Source organism: Cupressus sempervirens, chromosome 9 (assembly GCF_028749045.1).
Source record: "Cupressus sempervirens isolate cs-2001-9-10 chromosome 9, ASM2874904v1, whole genome shotgun sequence".
Taxonomy (NCBI): Eukaryota; Viridiplantae; Streptophyta; class Pinopsida; order Cupressales; family Cupressaceae; genus Cupressus; species Cupressus sempervirens.
Genome location: NC_143126.1, coordinates 349,656,892 through 349,671,210, shown reverse-complemented (window position 1 = coordinate 349,671,210; position 14,319 = coordinate 349,656,892).

The following is a 14,319-nucleotide window of genomic DNA, read 5'->3' as shown; positions in this document are numbered from 1 at the left end:
AATGCAGGCTTTCTAGATGATGGTCTTCAAATGGCAAGTAATTCTCAAGGAGAAATCAAAATTATAAAACCAAATGCTTTTGGAATGCTTAAAAGGGTGATTGGAAATATGAGTAAGAAAGGATAAATGATATGCAGATGATCTAGGAAAAGAACCGCAAAAATATAATTGTATATCAACTCAAGTGAGTCAAGAAAGAATAGACCTTAATCCAATTGAACAAATGGAGTCAACTTTGCATGAACTTATCATCAGACGCTTTTGGAGATGGTTGCACACACCATCAACTACCAGACATAGAACTTTAAACATAAAACCCTTCGTCTAAATGAAGTTATCCCTAACTTAAGGAGACTAATTTATACAAACATCACTAGCCTATAATATTTGATAATCAAGACTGTACATGAAGTATAATCTATCAAATAGTAGTTCTAAATCTAGGAGGACAATATAGTTTGCAATATATTGAACATCAATTTCCCAAATTGAGATAAAAGGTAGACTTCTTTTATTGATTCAAAAAAGGAAGTACAAATGAGTCATGTTTAGTTGCATTACTTAATCAAATTGCAATAACCATATAACCAATATCTCATGATCTTTGTAATGTTTTTTTAATCAGTATATCCCATTGTGAATGATCCTCATGTCCTTTATAAAGAATCAAATGATGCATAGAAGCTTCAAATCATCGTGACTGTTCCTAACTAAAATCTAAATGCAACAAAACACTCAACTAAAATCTAAATGCAACAAAATACTCTATTATTACAATACAATAATAATAATTAATATGGAGGCTTGACGCCATCATTGCCACTTCTTTAGTAATTGTGTCCTTCAAGGTCATACTATCTTGCTTTGTCATTCTGAAATCCAAAGTTATTCATGATGCACTCCTGCACCTCTTTTATATTTGAATATCCTATTATAAAACCATCAAATTTAATGAAATGAGGCACATGATTCCCGTTTTTCTACAAGGTTTTCAATTTCTCCATATTAGTTGCCATATGAATACCAAAAAACATACCCTCTTAGATACAAATTGGGATAATTTATGAGCTTGTTTCCTACACCCATATAACCTGGTTAATGTAAAGTTTGGCTTACATACCCAATCCCTAAAATTGAATTGATAAATTTTATCAAGAAAGTGCTCTTTGGGTCTCAACATAATCTTAATATGCTTGGGTATTCTTATAATTGATCCTCGAAGCAACCTAGTGACCCACACAAAAAATACATCCTTGTATATTTTATAGTCTCCATATCTATCATGCTTATCCCAAGCTCTACACCACATCTGAATAGGTAATGGGTAACCTTGGTCATTGGTTGTGGTTAGTTTCAAGGAGTTCGTGAATTGGTCAGCACTTTGAAACATTTGTAAATGACATAACAGAGAATGATTCTTGAAATATTTTGTGGTCTCCCATCTAGCTAGTAGTGAATGAAGTTTCCTCTTAATTTCACTAGCAAAGTCAAATTCTAAGTAAGAATGAAGGTTTTGAATCCTTATACACATATATATGTAATCGAGAGGAATCTTCTCTTTTGAATCTTCTTCAAATAATTGAGGCCAATCATAATAGGTGGTTTTGAAAAAAAATCACGAATCTATCTATAGAATGAGGGCCCATATGCTCAACTGGCATTAACCTGTTATTCTAACCTCTCATCATGAAATTGGAATTTTCTCGTAGATTTAAACTTCATCATCCTTTTGTAATCAATCCTAAACTGGTCTTTATCATTTTTTATCAAGGCTTGAGTGTTCAAACCAAAACATTATTTAATGCATGACCTGGTGATGACTAGCAAGGGCAATCCGTCTAGTTTCCTAACTATCACTATTTCTAGTTCATAGTGCTCAACTAAAATATTCATAATCTCAACATCTATAAACACATTTCAGACAATAGTCTTGGATAAGTCTAGTTTCCAAGGGTTATCCCTATGTTCCTTATCATCTTTGTTAGCATAGAAGTACCAAATAAATACCTATCATAAGTTGGAAGATTTTCATCCTTACACCCATTATACTAATAAAAAATAATTGACATAGTTCTAGTAGAAGAAGATTAAGGAAACAATTCTAAAAGTGTTTTTTGAATATTATTTTCTATGTTTTCTCCCTTATCCTTCCCAACGCTCACTTCTTTCTTAGTACTTTTTTTTTCTTAGGTGCCATTTAAAAAGAAGCTTGAATTTGGGTAGAAGATTTAACTTACAGTTTTTGAAATCCATAGATGCCACAAGAAAACACATTTTCTTGCTCTCCAAATTCCTCCTTAGCTTTAAGTGGTACTTTTCATAGAATTATTACAACCCCTTTAACAACTTGTGGTCTTTATGTCTCCTTAAAGTCACATTCATGACTTCTGATATTTTACACAAGTGGAAAATTCTCTACTTTGCTCACGTGTCATTTCAAACATTCTTGCAATTAATGTCTTATACTTTGGGGTACTTGAAATGACATATTTTTTCTTTTAAGATGTTCATAAGTCATTCTCACATTTTTTTGCAAGGTAATCTAGCCACCCGTTTTGAAATAACAAAAAATGGCCACTTCACAATGCGTATTTAGTAATGCTTTTGAGAAAGCAAAAATTTCCCACTTCATAGTTACCTTTTGCTAGTACATGCAATTTTCCAAAAAATTCTTTCATAGGCTCCATACCTTAGTCTATTTGAAATAGAGAAAATCATTATCTTGCAAGGTACTTTCTTTGTCTTCCCCAAAATAGAGAATTTTCGCTATTTTTCTAGTGCCTTTATCCTATCCTTCGAATATGGAGAAAGCATGCATTCTTAAGTGTTTTACCAAGGAGAAATTGAAAAATTCATGGTTCATTTTGAATAGGAATTTTTAGGGTCTACTAGTGGCTCTTTTTGGGGACATATGCTAAATTGAAGCATAATGAGATCTAAGTTATCTATAGAGGAAGCAAACCAATAACATAAGAGAAATGTGTTGTCATACTCTTCCTCTATCAAAAGCCTTGTGTGGTTTATGAAGGACAAAACCCATGACAAGAATATTGGTTTTTATCTCTACATTCATGAAGTATTCCCATGTATATTTTGCAAGATCTATCTGATCAAAGAACAAATAATGATACTTACTAGTTCTACGATACTTGTGATTCCAATATGCTTTACTTACCCTTGGCATCTCACTACTTTTTACATTAGATAGAGTTTCAAAAAGGGTATTTTTGTTATCACATAACTATTTTAGAAAGATAATTTATTCTAGATATTGTGAGGATTTTTTATTATTATATTGACCATTTTCCTTTGTATATAACAAGGAAGAGCATCCCACTTTCTTTTTCCTCAATGCATTTTCACCATAAAAAGCATGTTTATTTTTCCTCTTACACGATTCATGTTCTTTGATATTTATGTCACTTTGATCAATATAAGTTTTATGCTTGGTCTTTTGATCATAAGTTTAATCCATACTAATTTCAAGTACACTTATTGAATCATGTACCATATTCACATAGACTAGACAAGATTTATCTCCCCAAAAATTATCTAGTCTAGTCTACGTCAAATTATCTCTCCAAAAATTGAAAATATCTTGATTTATCCACAGTCTTTTTCAATTTAAAATTGGAAACTTTCCAATTATTTCTCTAGTCTCTTTCATCCTTGTCTTTTGATCATGATTTTCCCAAATCAATCACAACCATTTATGAGTTTCCAAAAAATGTATATAAATAGTCCTCTTTATCACAATTTCATCACTCACTTTCACATCAAACCTATCAGTTTTCTATCATCTTGTTATTGTTTGAAATTATATCTTTTATCATATTTCTTGGAGTCTAGAGTTAAGGTGTTTCTCGATTCATAGCTTATTGCAATCCCTCACACAAACAAAGAGATAACAAAGGTTTCAAGCAATCTCTTGGTTTGCATGTTTGATTATTTGTTAATTTCCAATTGATTATGCTTTCATTTTTTTTTTGGTAGGGTTTAGTTTAACATATTGATAATTTGATGCTACTAATTAATTTCTTCAAGTCTTGAAGATTTTCCCTATGACATTTTTTCACCCCTCTTTGACATAACGTGATTGGAAACATTGTATCAAAGAATTTCAGATTAGGTCTTGCCCCAGTTTTCCCAGGCGATATAGCATGTGCATTGTAATGTCCCCTTAATACATTGTTTGTGCAAGAAAGGCATGAATGATTTCTTGATAAAAAATGAGAAATGTTAGATGAAATGATAAGGGAGAAAAATAGTTAGTAAGAAGTGAAGAATTAGTAAATGACGATGATTTCTTGATTAATAGAGATTGTTTAGAAGCATCTTGTCTTGTTTCAAGAAGGACCCATCCTGTATAAGGCTAGAAATAGTGTTTGGTTTCAAGGAAGATATACCCTATATAAGAAAAGTGACTGTGCTTGGTTTCAAGAAAGATAAATCCTATATAAGATATATGATCATCGTTAGATTGATTGATTGAAAAAAATAATTTGATAAATTGAAAAACTAATGGTTTGATTTATTTGATTGATAAAATAAATATTAGTGTGGAGCATAAATAATCTAGAAGAATGAGTTAGGATATATGATTGAACTTATTCTATCAAGTTGGATGATGTATTAAGTCATTGCTAGATAATTTCACAAATTTTCATCATTGTACTTTATTGAAAAAGAAAGAGATATAAGTACACCTAGATATTGACCATCTAGATACCACTACCATCTTTGATTAACACGATTTTTTAAAAAAAAAAGGGTTCAATATCATTTTAGGGTTATCTTAGATGATGGGTGTGTGTTGCTTCTAGATGCATGATAGTTCTTATCACATTCACCATACATCATCCTTGCTCCACAATTTTATGAAAACACTCCACAAACAAAAACAAAAAAAATGATGAACCATCACCTCTCTCACCACTCAATGGTATCCTTGAGGAGAATAAGAACATAATCATGAAAGATAAGTCAATAACAGACTGACATAAAGGGCTTTGTCAACAACTTACTGGTCATCAATTAGAATCATTTGAGGTTTGATTTGATTTATGTTTGTTTGTCACTTTTTTGTTTTTGTAACAAATATGCACAGATATTTTGATACATTTTGATTTTTTGGAATTTTTTAAGGATAGTATATGATGTTTCCGAAGAATTTTTTCAGCTCATTTTTAAATTTATTTTCAAGACAACTTTTGAAGATTTTTTTAGGATAAATTTTGAATGCTTTTGAATTTTTATAGGATATTTTAATTTTTGTAGGTATTTTTTCAATTCATTAAGGAAGACAACCCCTAGTTTAGTGAATCGATTAAGATAATCATGAAGGCTAAAGAAAGGTGTGTTCATTGGTTCTGGATGTAGCATGGACAATAACATTTTCTAGTGAGTATAAGCTTGATCATTTAAGTTCATTGATGGTGGAGTAGGACTTCAACACTTGACACTTGTTTGCCAGGTTTTCACCAAGATACCTACCCAATATCACTTGTTTACCAGGTTTTCACCAAAGGGTGATTTTGTTTTCCATTAATTTTTAAACAATTTTTCAAAATTTTGGTTGTTGCCAAGGCACCTATTTGCCAAGTTTTCACCAAGATAACTTTTGTATATTTTTATTATTTTGTGTATTTTTTTAGGAAGATAATAGACTTATGATAGGTCATAGAGGAAGGAATCAACTATCTTCCTCCTTGGCAAATCTCTTGAAAGATATAAAATAATAGACCATAGTTTTTGATGGTATGCTCAAAGATGTTGATAGGGTAATGAAAAAGGGAGATGAAATGGATGGTTGGATGAAGTGGGATACCATCATATGCAAAGGATTGGATATGATGGATGGAAGGTTGGAACATAGGAGTTGATTAAGATAAGGGATATTGGAAGACTTATGTAGGATTAGATGGAGAGGGTGACAAGGTCAATAGTGGCACACACCTTAAAGGTTGGTAGATTGGTTGAGGAAGAGGAGATTTTGAATTTGATGGAGGAATGGCTATGCATTTTGGCTTTGGAAAAGTGAATATGGATTTCAATTTTGGGAGATAAGAGCCAACATGGATTTAGATGCGGATGCAATTTGTTTGGATGGTGGATTTGAGGAAGCCTTGGGAAGCTTGAATGCCAATTTTGATTTTTCTTTGGTATGCAAATCTTTTACAAGAGACTTGGGAATCCATATAGTTCTTAATCTTTCTTTTCTTTATGATTCTTTAGAATGCATTACTTCAACCAGGGATTTAAGAACTACATTGTCTTTGATATTTATTTTTGTTTGATGCACCTTTGTGAAATTTTGGACTCTTTTATCTTTTGATGAACATGTTGATTGGATTGGATATGTTGATTCTTTGATGGATATGGATTTTTTTTACTTTCTTTTTTTATGCCTTTTGTCCAAGTTGCTTCCAAAGGTATTCTGATTTATGGATGGATAAGAATGATATGGAGGGTTTTTGGAAAGATGGAAGGTTCTCCAATATGTGTACCTTTTTTGAATTTGATTTAAGAGAGGATAAGTGGATTTCAAACTAGTGGATGGAGGAATATATGGACCTAATATGGATTAAAGGGCTGAAGGTGAGGTATATGCTTTGATTTAGATTTGGAAGGTACACCAACACCTTGAGAATGAGCTTTATAGCTAACAGCACAATCAATTGAATTTTCTTTGACACGCCAAGGATTTCAATAGAAAAAAATTTGGGAAATAATCAAATATATTAGCATTTAGACATTACTTTTGTCATTTTTTTAGAGGGTTGAAAATCAACTTTTTTTTTATTGTGTTTCGAGGTGAAAATTAATAGGAATATGTTGTCACCCTTCTTGGAGTGATCAAATTCCTTGATGTACTTTTCATTTCATTTTTTTTCTTTAAGGAACATGTTATTTGAAATAGAGTCATAGAAGAGCGTGCTTACCAAATTCTTTAGCATAGCCAATGAGAGGGATGGCCCCAAGTGAGATACTAGTGAGATACAAAACTCCCTTAGTTTTGGTTGATCCATCTCACTCTAAAATGAAAGTATCATCATCCTTTATGGGGTGCAAAATAAGGAGCATTATAATATCCTTCCTCTAGTAGTCCTCAAGGATTGTGGAAAGCTCTCTTAATTTAGAGGTGAAAGAAAGTCTCCTTGAATGGATCATTTGATTAAATTATGCTTAGTTAGAAAGCCTCTTTTTTGTCCACGTTCAAATAAATTTGGCCTTAGGTAGATATTTTGGAATCTATTTTTATGCAAGACTTGTCAAAATGATTTGGAACAATGTTTATCTCTCAGGTTTATTGATTTAAGTGAGTGTTTTTCTTGTTTACTTTGTTATGAAGTTTAAAATTCCATGCTATAAGTGTTTTCAAATAACCTTCAAATCAAAATTCTAATGTTCACTATTAAGGATTCCAGGTCCTTAGAACCAAGAGATCATAATCAAAACAAAAAGTCTAAATCATAGAGGCAAAAATTTCTATATCAAAATTCAATTCAAGGGAAACACTTTAATCTTGGAATTGTTGTAACAACAATTTGAATCACACTCCAAACACCTTAAATTAAATATCAAGATGTCTCTTCCATATCATTTTGGTCAGAGATCACTCATGTAATCTCAAATAAGGAACAAACCAGATGACATGTACTTTAATCCATTCTCACTCATGAAGAGGAACAAGATCTTAACTACTATGATGGCATAAACCATTTTCTCTATTCAAGTTCCCTCGAGATGACACAACAACAATGAAAAACTTTTATTATTGTACAACACATGTAAGACTTGCAAATCAAGTTAGATGATCTTAAAGTTCAAAGGAAACCAAATTCTTACACCATGAAGGACATATATTGTTAACCAATCAATCAACATGCCTTTAGTCAAATCGCATGTCAATGAAGATTCTCATATTTTCTCAAATCCACCATCAAGGATTCCTAAAACAAAGGAAATTGCAAATATTCCATCCTATGGACATGAGTCAAGCATGATTGAATAGAGACCTATGTTACCACACAATCAGTCAACCAATGATTTACAACATGAAAATATCAATATGACAACACCAAGAAGACCACACAACCAAAAAGAATTCTAATCCAGTCCTTTATATTGTTTGCATAAAAAATTGGTTGTTAACCATCATATTCTTATTCAACAAAATCAAATTCATCTACCCATGTCTATTAATTGAACAATCCAAAAAAATCACACCAATGGCACATATACCTCCTATGATGAATTTTTCCTTCAAAAAGCCTCCATAATTCCCACCATTTCTCCATCTCTTGAAGTGTTACAAGAGAAATCTATTCCATTTTTAGTAATTGATGTATCCAGTAATAAGACTTCCCAAGGGTTATCCACAATGTATTTCCAATGTTACTATATACTCCATTTGCATACAAATTCCTTCTACAACTCTATTATCCTAGATCAAGTGCTACCATATGCTCCATTCCCAAACAAAGCCATATCAGAGAGTCCCATTCAAAGTCTCTCTACCTTATTTTAAAACATTGAAACTGTTAGCCCCAACTAATAATGTAATTTTTAATTCTCTTAATGTATGTAAAATAGTCATATCATTTAGTATGTTGTCATTGATGTGAAGCCTTAGTTGGCTAGACATTATTCTAACTTAGTAGAGTGCTATACTAGGTTGATTGATGAAGAGGATTTGAAGAAAGTATGTTGAAGATAGAGTTGATAAGTATGGTATACAATGGGCACTTGAAGGAGTTGGAGTGATAATGTAATGTTGGTTTGATTATTTTATTGTTATGTAATATTGTAATGTTTTGAGTTATGCAAGTTTAACTGAGTGACAAGGTTAAAGAAGGAAGATTGTAATCATCGAGTGACTACAGTGTTCACCAAGTAGTTAGAAAAGTAAGAGAAAAAATTAGTACCGCCCAAGTGAGTCTAGTATTAATTGAGTACTATATTACACAAGTGAAATGTTACATTCACCAAGTAACAACTAGAAGAACACATTAAAAAAAAAGAAATCTAAGGCCAACTTTTGATAGAAAAGTGGAATGTTCGAGATTTCAAAGGCATGAGTAAATTTTTTTTGCAAGATCAAAGATTGGGAAATTCAATAAGAAAATTATGGAGGTTGAAAAATGATAAGGAAGAGCATGAAGCTCCATGAAAAGTTTTATTTTATATGTGGTTAAGTACAACAAATCTGAGATCGATGACTCTAATTAAGTGACAATAAATGGAAGAATTTGGAAGCACGTAAATTATTATTTAAGGAGATGTTCAAGATAGTTTATGTTGTAGATTTTTTTGATTTGGTGATGTTGTTCAAATGCTAAGGAAGGGATCAAAATGTGAACTATTGAAGAAGGTGAAGGAAGACAATTGAGCTAGGTGAATAGAGAAAAGTTGAAGAAAGAGAAAGAGAAGGTGTCAATCAGTTGAGTCGAGTAAACAAAGTGAAAAGAGATCAGAGTGAAAGATTAGAAAAAGACAAGAACAATAAGGAGATCTAAAAAAAAAAGGTAGTTATATACCTAAACAAATCATTTTTAGATTGTTACTTTCTAATAATTATAGAAAAAAATCCTATAGACCAAGTGAACTAATGAAGGGTGCTCCCCTTAATACCATAAACCATAACATAAACAAAGAAACAACAACAAATGCGAGAAAAAATATGGAATTATTATGATTGCCACAAATGTAGAATTATAGAATTCACAAATACAATATGCTAACCCACATGGGAGGCTTCATTGTAGTAATTTGCAAGATGGAGCTATAAACTACCACCCAGACCTGTCCTAGACAATGTTTAGACCTTTCTTAAATAGGCAATTTTATGCCACTTGAGAAGGTTCTAAACATTAAAACTTAATATCTAGGGCTGAAAGAGCTTAAAAACATATATAGAGTTGGCCAAATACATTTTTGACAATTAGTTTAGAAATTTCAGGTAGCCCAACTTTGAAAGGCCATAACTATTGAACCGTTGTTCCGATTGGTTACTATAACCACTTTTTGAAAATTCTAGCTCCTCATCTATAGAATTGGAACTACTTAAGTGCCCTTTTGTCAAGCTTTTAGACCTAATCTGAGCACTCTAAGGCCTCCAATGGTGAGCTTGGAGATTTTTTTCCTAAATTTTCATTAAAAATCCATAATAACTTCTCTAATACTTAAGCTAGAGCAATGCGATTTTTATGGTAGGATTATAATTCTAAAATGAACCTTCATGAAGAAAATGAGAACATTCCAACCTCATATGAGAAACCTACTAAAAAAAGCAAGTTCCTAGAAATAGAAACCCCCCTGTCTACTATTCCTTATTAAAATAGAAAAGACTGATAATAAAATATTTTTGGGTGATGCAAGATTGCTCTTACACCGAGGATGCTCCTGCATCAAACACTTGGGGTAATTTGAGAAGTGACTCTATCACGTCTTAGGTGTTCAGAGGAAAACCAAGACAGTTAACCTCCTCCCTTGTTAGCCATGATGAATCCTTTGCTGGTCTCCCTTTCCATTTGACTAGGTATTTCACATAAGTTATATTCCTTGTACTTTTTCCAACATGACTATCCAATATCTCCTCAATCTCCTTTGTAGCCAAACTTGCTACCGTAATCACCTAAAAATGGTCATCTAGACTATTAGCTCCCTTCTCAACATTTTGGCTAAATTAATTTAATCATTTACCTAGACCAAATTGCTAATAATCAATTTATTTGATTATAACCTATAGTTTGACTATGCTATGCTAAGTTCATTATTTGATTAAAAGAACATGTCCCCTTTTAATTAAATAAAAGACACCATTCTTCTAACCCACTTAAAGTGCACACCTAAAGTCTTTTTTCTATTTTACAATTAAAAGAAAAGGCTTGTGATACTTTTGTCTTGTGTGACAAGTCAACTTATATTTTATTGGTTGACTTGTGTGTGCACATGGATCACTCCTCTTTTTGAATTCCACTGTTGATCATCCACCATTTTCATCTTGATCTCTACCGTTTGTATGAATTTAAAAAGGAGAGAGCTTTCCCCCTCAAAGGATCCATCTTTTGAGTATTGTTATGCTGTAGGTTTTCTAACAGATTTCTTTGGAGCTTTATGGAGAACTTCTCACTTCTTGTCTACATTCTCTCATTCCATCATACTATCATAAGATCATATGGCATTCTTAGCATAGTTGCATGTTAGTTTAGCTTTCATTTTTGCAATAATCTCACATTGCTTAATAGTTGGTTTTGTAACACTTTCATACATGTTTTAGCATAGCTGCATTTTGCATTCTCATCTTAGCTTAGTTTTCATACTTTCATTGCATTCTTGAGGAACTCCTTGAGACATTTACATTCTTGCATCTTGTCTTTGGAACCTCCCGTTGCATGGTTTACTAGTAAAAAGGGTATCTCTAAGGCTCGGCTGAGAGCCTTCAAACTTGAACATACCTTCTTGCACTCCTTGGATAGGGAGCTCAAAGCCAGTATTCGAACATTCTGAACTCATGGAATCGTTTGGATAGAAGGATTTAGAGCATGACAACTTTTGAGTGTACATTTTTGGCACCCACCGTGGGGTAGAACATTCAAGTTTTGCTCTTCTTTTCACTGCAATTTTTGCATTTTTACATTCTATCCACAAGTTTCTTTTTTTTAGAGTCACAGTTTCCATGGAACATTTTTCTAGTTTCATATGACAGTTCACATAATTGTTGTGTGATACTATGTTTGAAAATAGTGTTGCATGGCTATACTTTACTCTGTCGCCCCAGTATAGTAAGATCTATCGCTCGGCTTAAGTATAAATATCGCATAAGAGAAATCTATCTCACGTGTATTCTAAGAAGTATTGTGCGACAATCTTCCAGCATAAACTGTCAACTAGCTAGAATATGTTGTTTTTTTGGGTGATTTTGTTAGTTTTTAAGTTGTTGTTTTCTGGTTTTTGGTTTTTACAGGTCTGTGACTATCTGAAAGAGGTTCATTTAATAGATTTCCCTTTTTTTTTAGAGCTAACTTGTGGTGCTAACAAGTTGTGGTTGCAGGTTTCCATTTTGAAAATTGAAACGTTACTTAAAAGAATGCATGTCAAAGCTTCAAATGCAAAAGGGCTACTAATGGTTGTTTGTAGGGCTACCCAACACATAAAAATCCCAAATTGTTTGTTTACTTTTATTCAATGTGTGGCTGATACTAGTTGTTTATCTTTCATAAGCACATTAGAACTTGCAATTGGGGTCCTTTGGCAATAGGAGAGTATGCTCTTCACCCTTGTGGTGAATCAAAAATCCAGACTTGTCTTTGGATTTTTGAAAACAAGGGGTAATTGAGACTTCTGGGCATGCTTGGGGGAAACTATCAAGATAGGAGAGTATGCTCTTCACCCTTCTAGTGAATCAGAAATCCAGACTCTTGAGAGTAGATCCATTTTTTGATAGTTAGGATCCTTTAGTGGGCCTACTCTCAAACAACCTGAGAGGAACGACCCAAGTGGGGACAAGCTGATTACCTAGCTCTTCCAACCCACTATAAACTCAAGGCTACCAAGGACACAAAACTTTGGTAGACGTAGTGTTTGTCTTCGCCTAGTGTGATCACTTATGAGATTTCAACCATAGGGAGATCACTAGGCAAGAATGCTTAAGGTACTCTTGTTGTCGCGAGATTGGTTACTCATCGCAAGGAGAGTTGTCCTATAATTGGGAGCAAGAGGAACACTATGAACAGAAGCCCTATCTAAACACCCTAAGTTAGTAACTACCCTTTTTAGCCGCTCAACTTCTTGGTTCAAGGATTGATCCTAGTGGACTACCCGGATCACCCCAAGATTTTACACTCACCATATGTGTTCCCTTAGTTGTGCTTATGGCACTTCTATGACAAAGCCAGTATCTCTTGTGGGTAACCACTTGGTGTGAGGCGAAGGAGCATCAAGCGTGGGCCAAGTTGTTGAGTAATGAACCATGACCTTAAGGTAGATTGCTTGGCTACTTTTTTTGGATGTATTGACTCGTGTTAACATTTTCGCAATATAAACATTTCAATAATATTGGTAGGAAGGCTGTTTTGATATCACAAGTGCGTGTTGACAAGGTTATTGTTACCCTTGATCAACTGTTTGAAGACATGTCAAAACACTTACTGTTTGCAAATCTTGCTGATAACTGACATGAACTAAAACACACACTATTTGATTTGAAAAAACCACCTGACTGTTGAGATTAAAACACAAAATTTGGAGTCAAAATTGGTCTTTTCTACACACAAACTAGCATTTTATCACCTGGTCTCTGAAGAAATATTGTGCGATGTAATTTTTCTAAAGTTGTATCACCCTAATGTTGTGAGTTATATTGCCTTTGTATAATGCATTCTATCGCACCAACATGTGCGAATTGTCACCTTCAAGAAAAATGTTGCCCTTATGTTTCAAACTATATTGCACGACATTTTATGATGTCCTACTATCGCCTAGTCTTTGAGAAACTATCGCCTGGAACTATTTGATGCCAAAATAGGGTCTGTGTTTTGATTTTTTGATCTAGGGTCTTGTCACTTCCATCTCCTAAGTCCTGGTCATACATTTGTATGTTAGGAAGCTATCCTAAGTCGAAAAGATGAGTTTAGTCTATCGAATGTAGGTCTTAAAACATCCCTGATGAATCACTTCTCAAATCTAGTTACCTCTCTTCTAGCTATTGGCTATTGAGCTTCTTGCTTGCCTTCTCAACTCGAGTCACCAGTGCTGTAAATTCTTGAGCACTGTTTGACAAGCCATCTGATATACTTTGACAAGTGACTAATCTTGGTTGTGATAGCTTCACATCTGACATACTTCTCTTATCCTATTAAGAAAAGAAAAACCTTACATGCCGGTCACAATTGGACATCAAGGTGGTGACGGTAATCATACCCCTTTCATTTTTAGGCAATTGGAGACACCACCCAAGCGTCTTCGCAAACAACTTTGTGTGGAAGATCCTGAGTCTACCCAAACACAAACAACTAATGTTAGGCATAATCCACTTTATAGTTTTGAAAATCCATTTGGTACACCCTCTGAGACACCCAAGGATACAAGTGGTATAGTCACTATGGTGCACCTTGATGAAATTAAACGTCGCTTAGAAGAACAAGCACATGAAACTCAAAAGATTTTGGAAGCTATATATGCTATGGAAAGAGAAAACCAACAAGTCGACACTGACAATCAAGCACACTATGAAAGACATAAAAGAACTTGTCCTCGAAATCCTTTTGAGAACAATGATGGCAATCACACACCACCAAGGACTCCTAGAGCTACCGC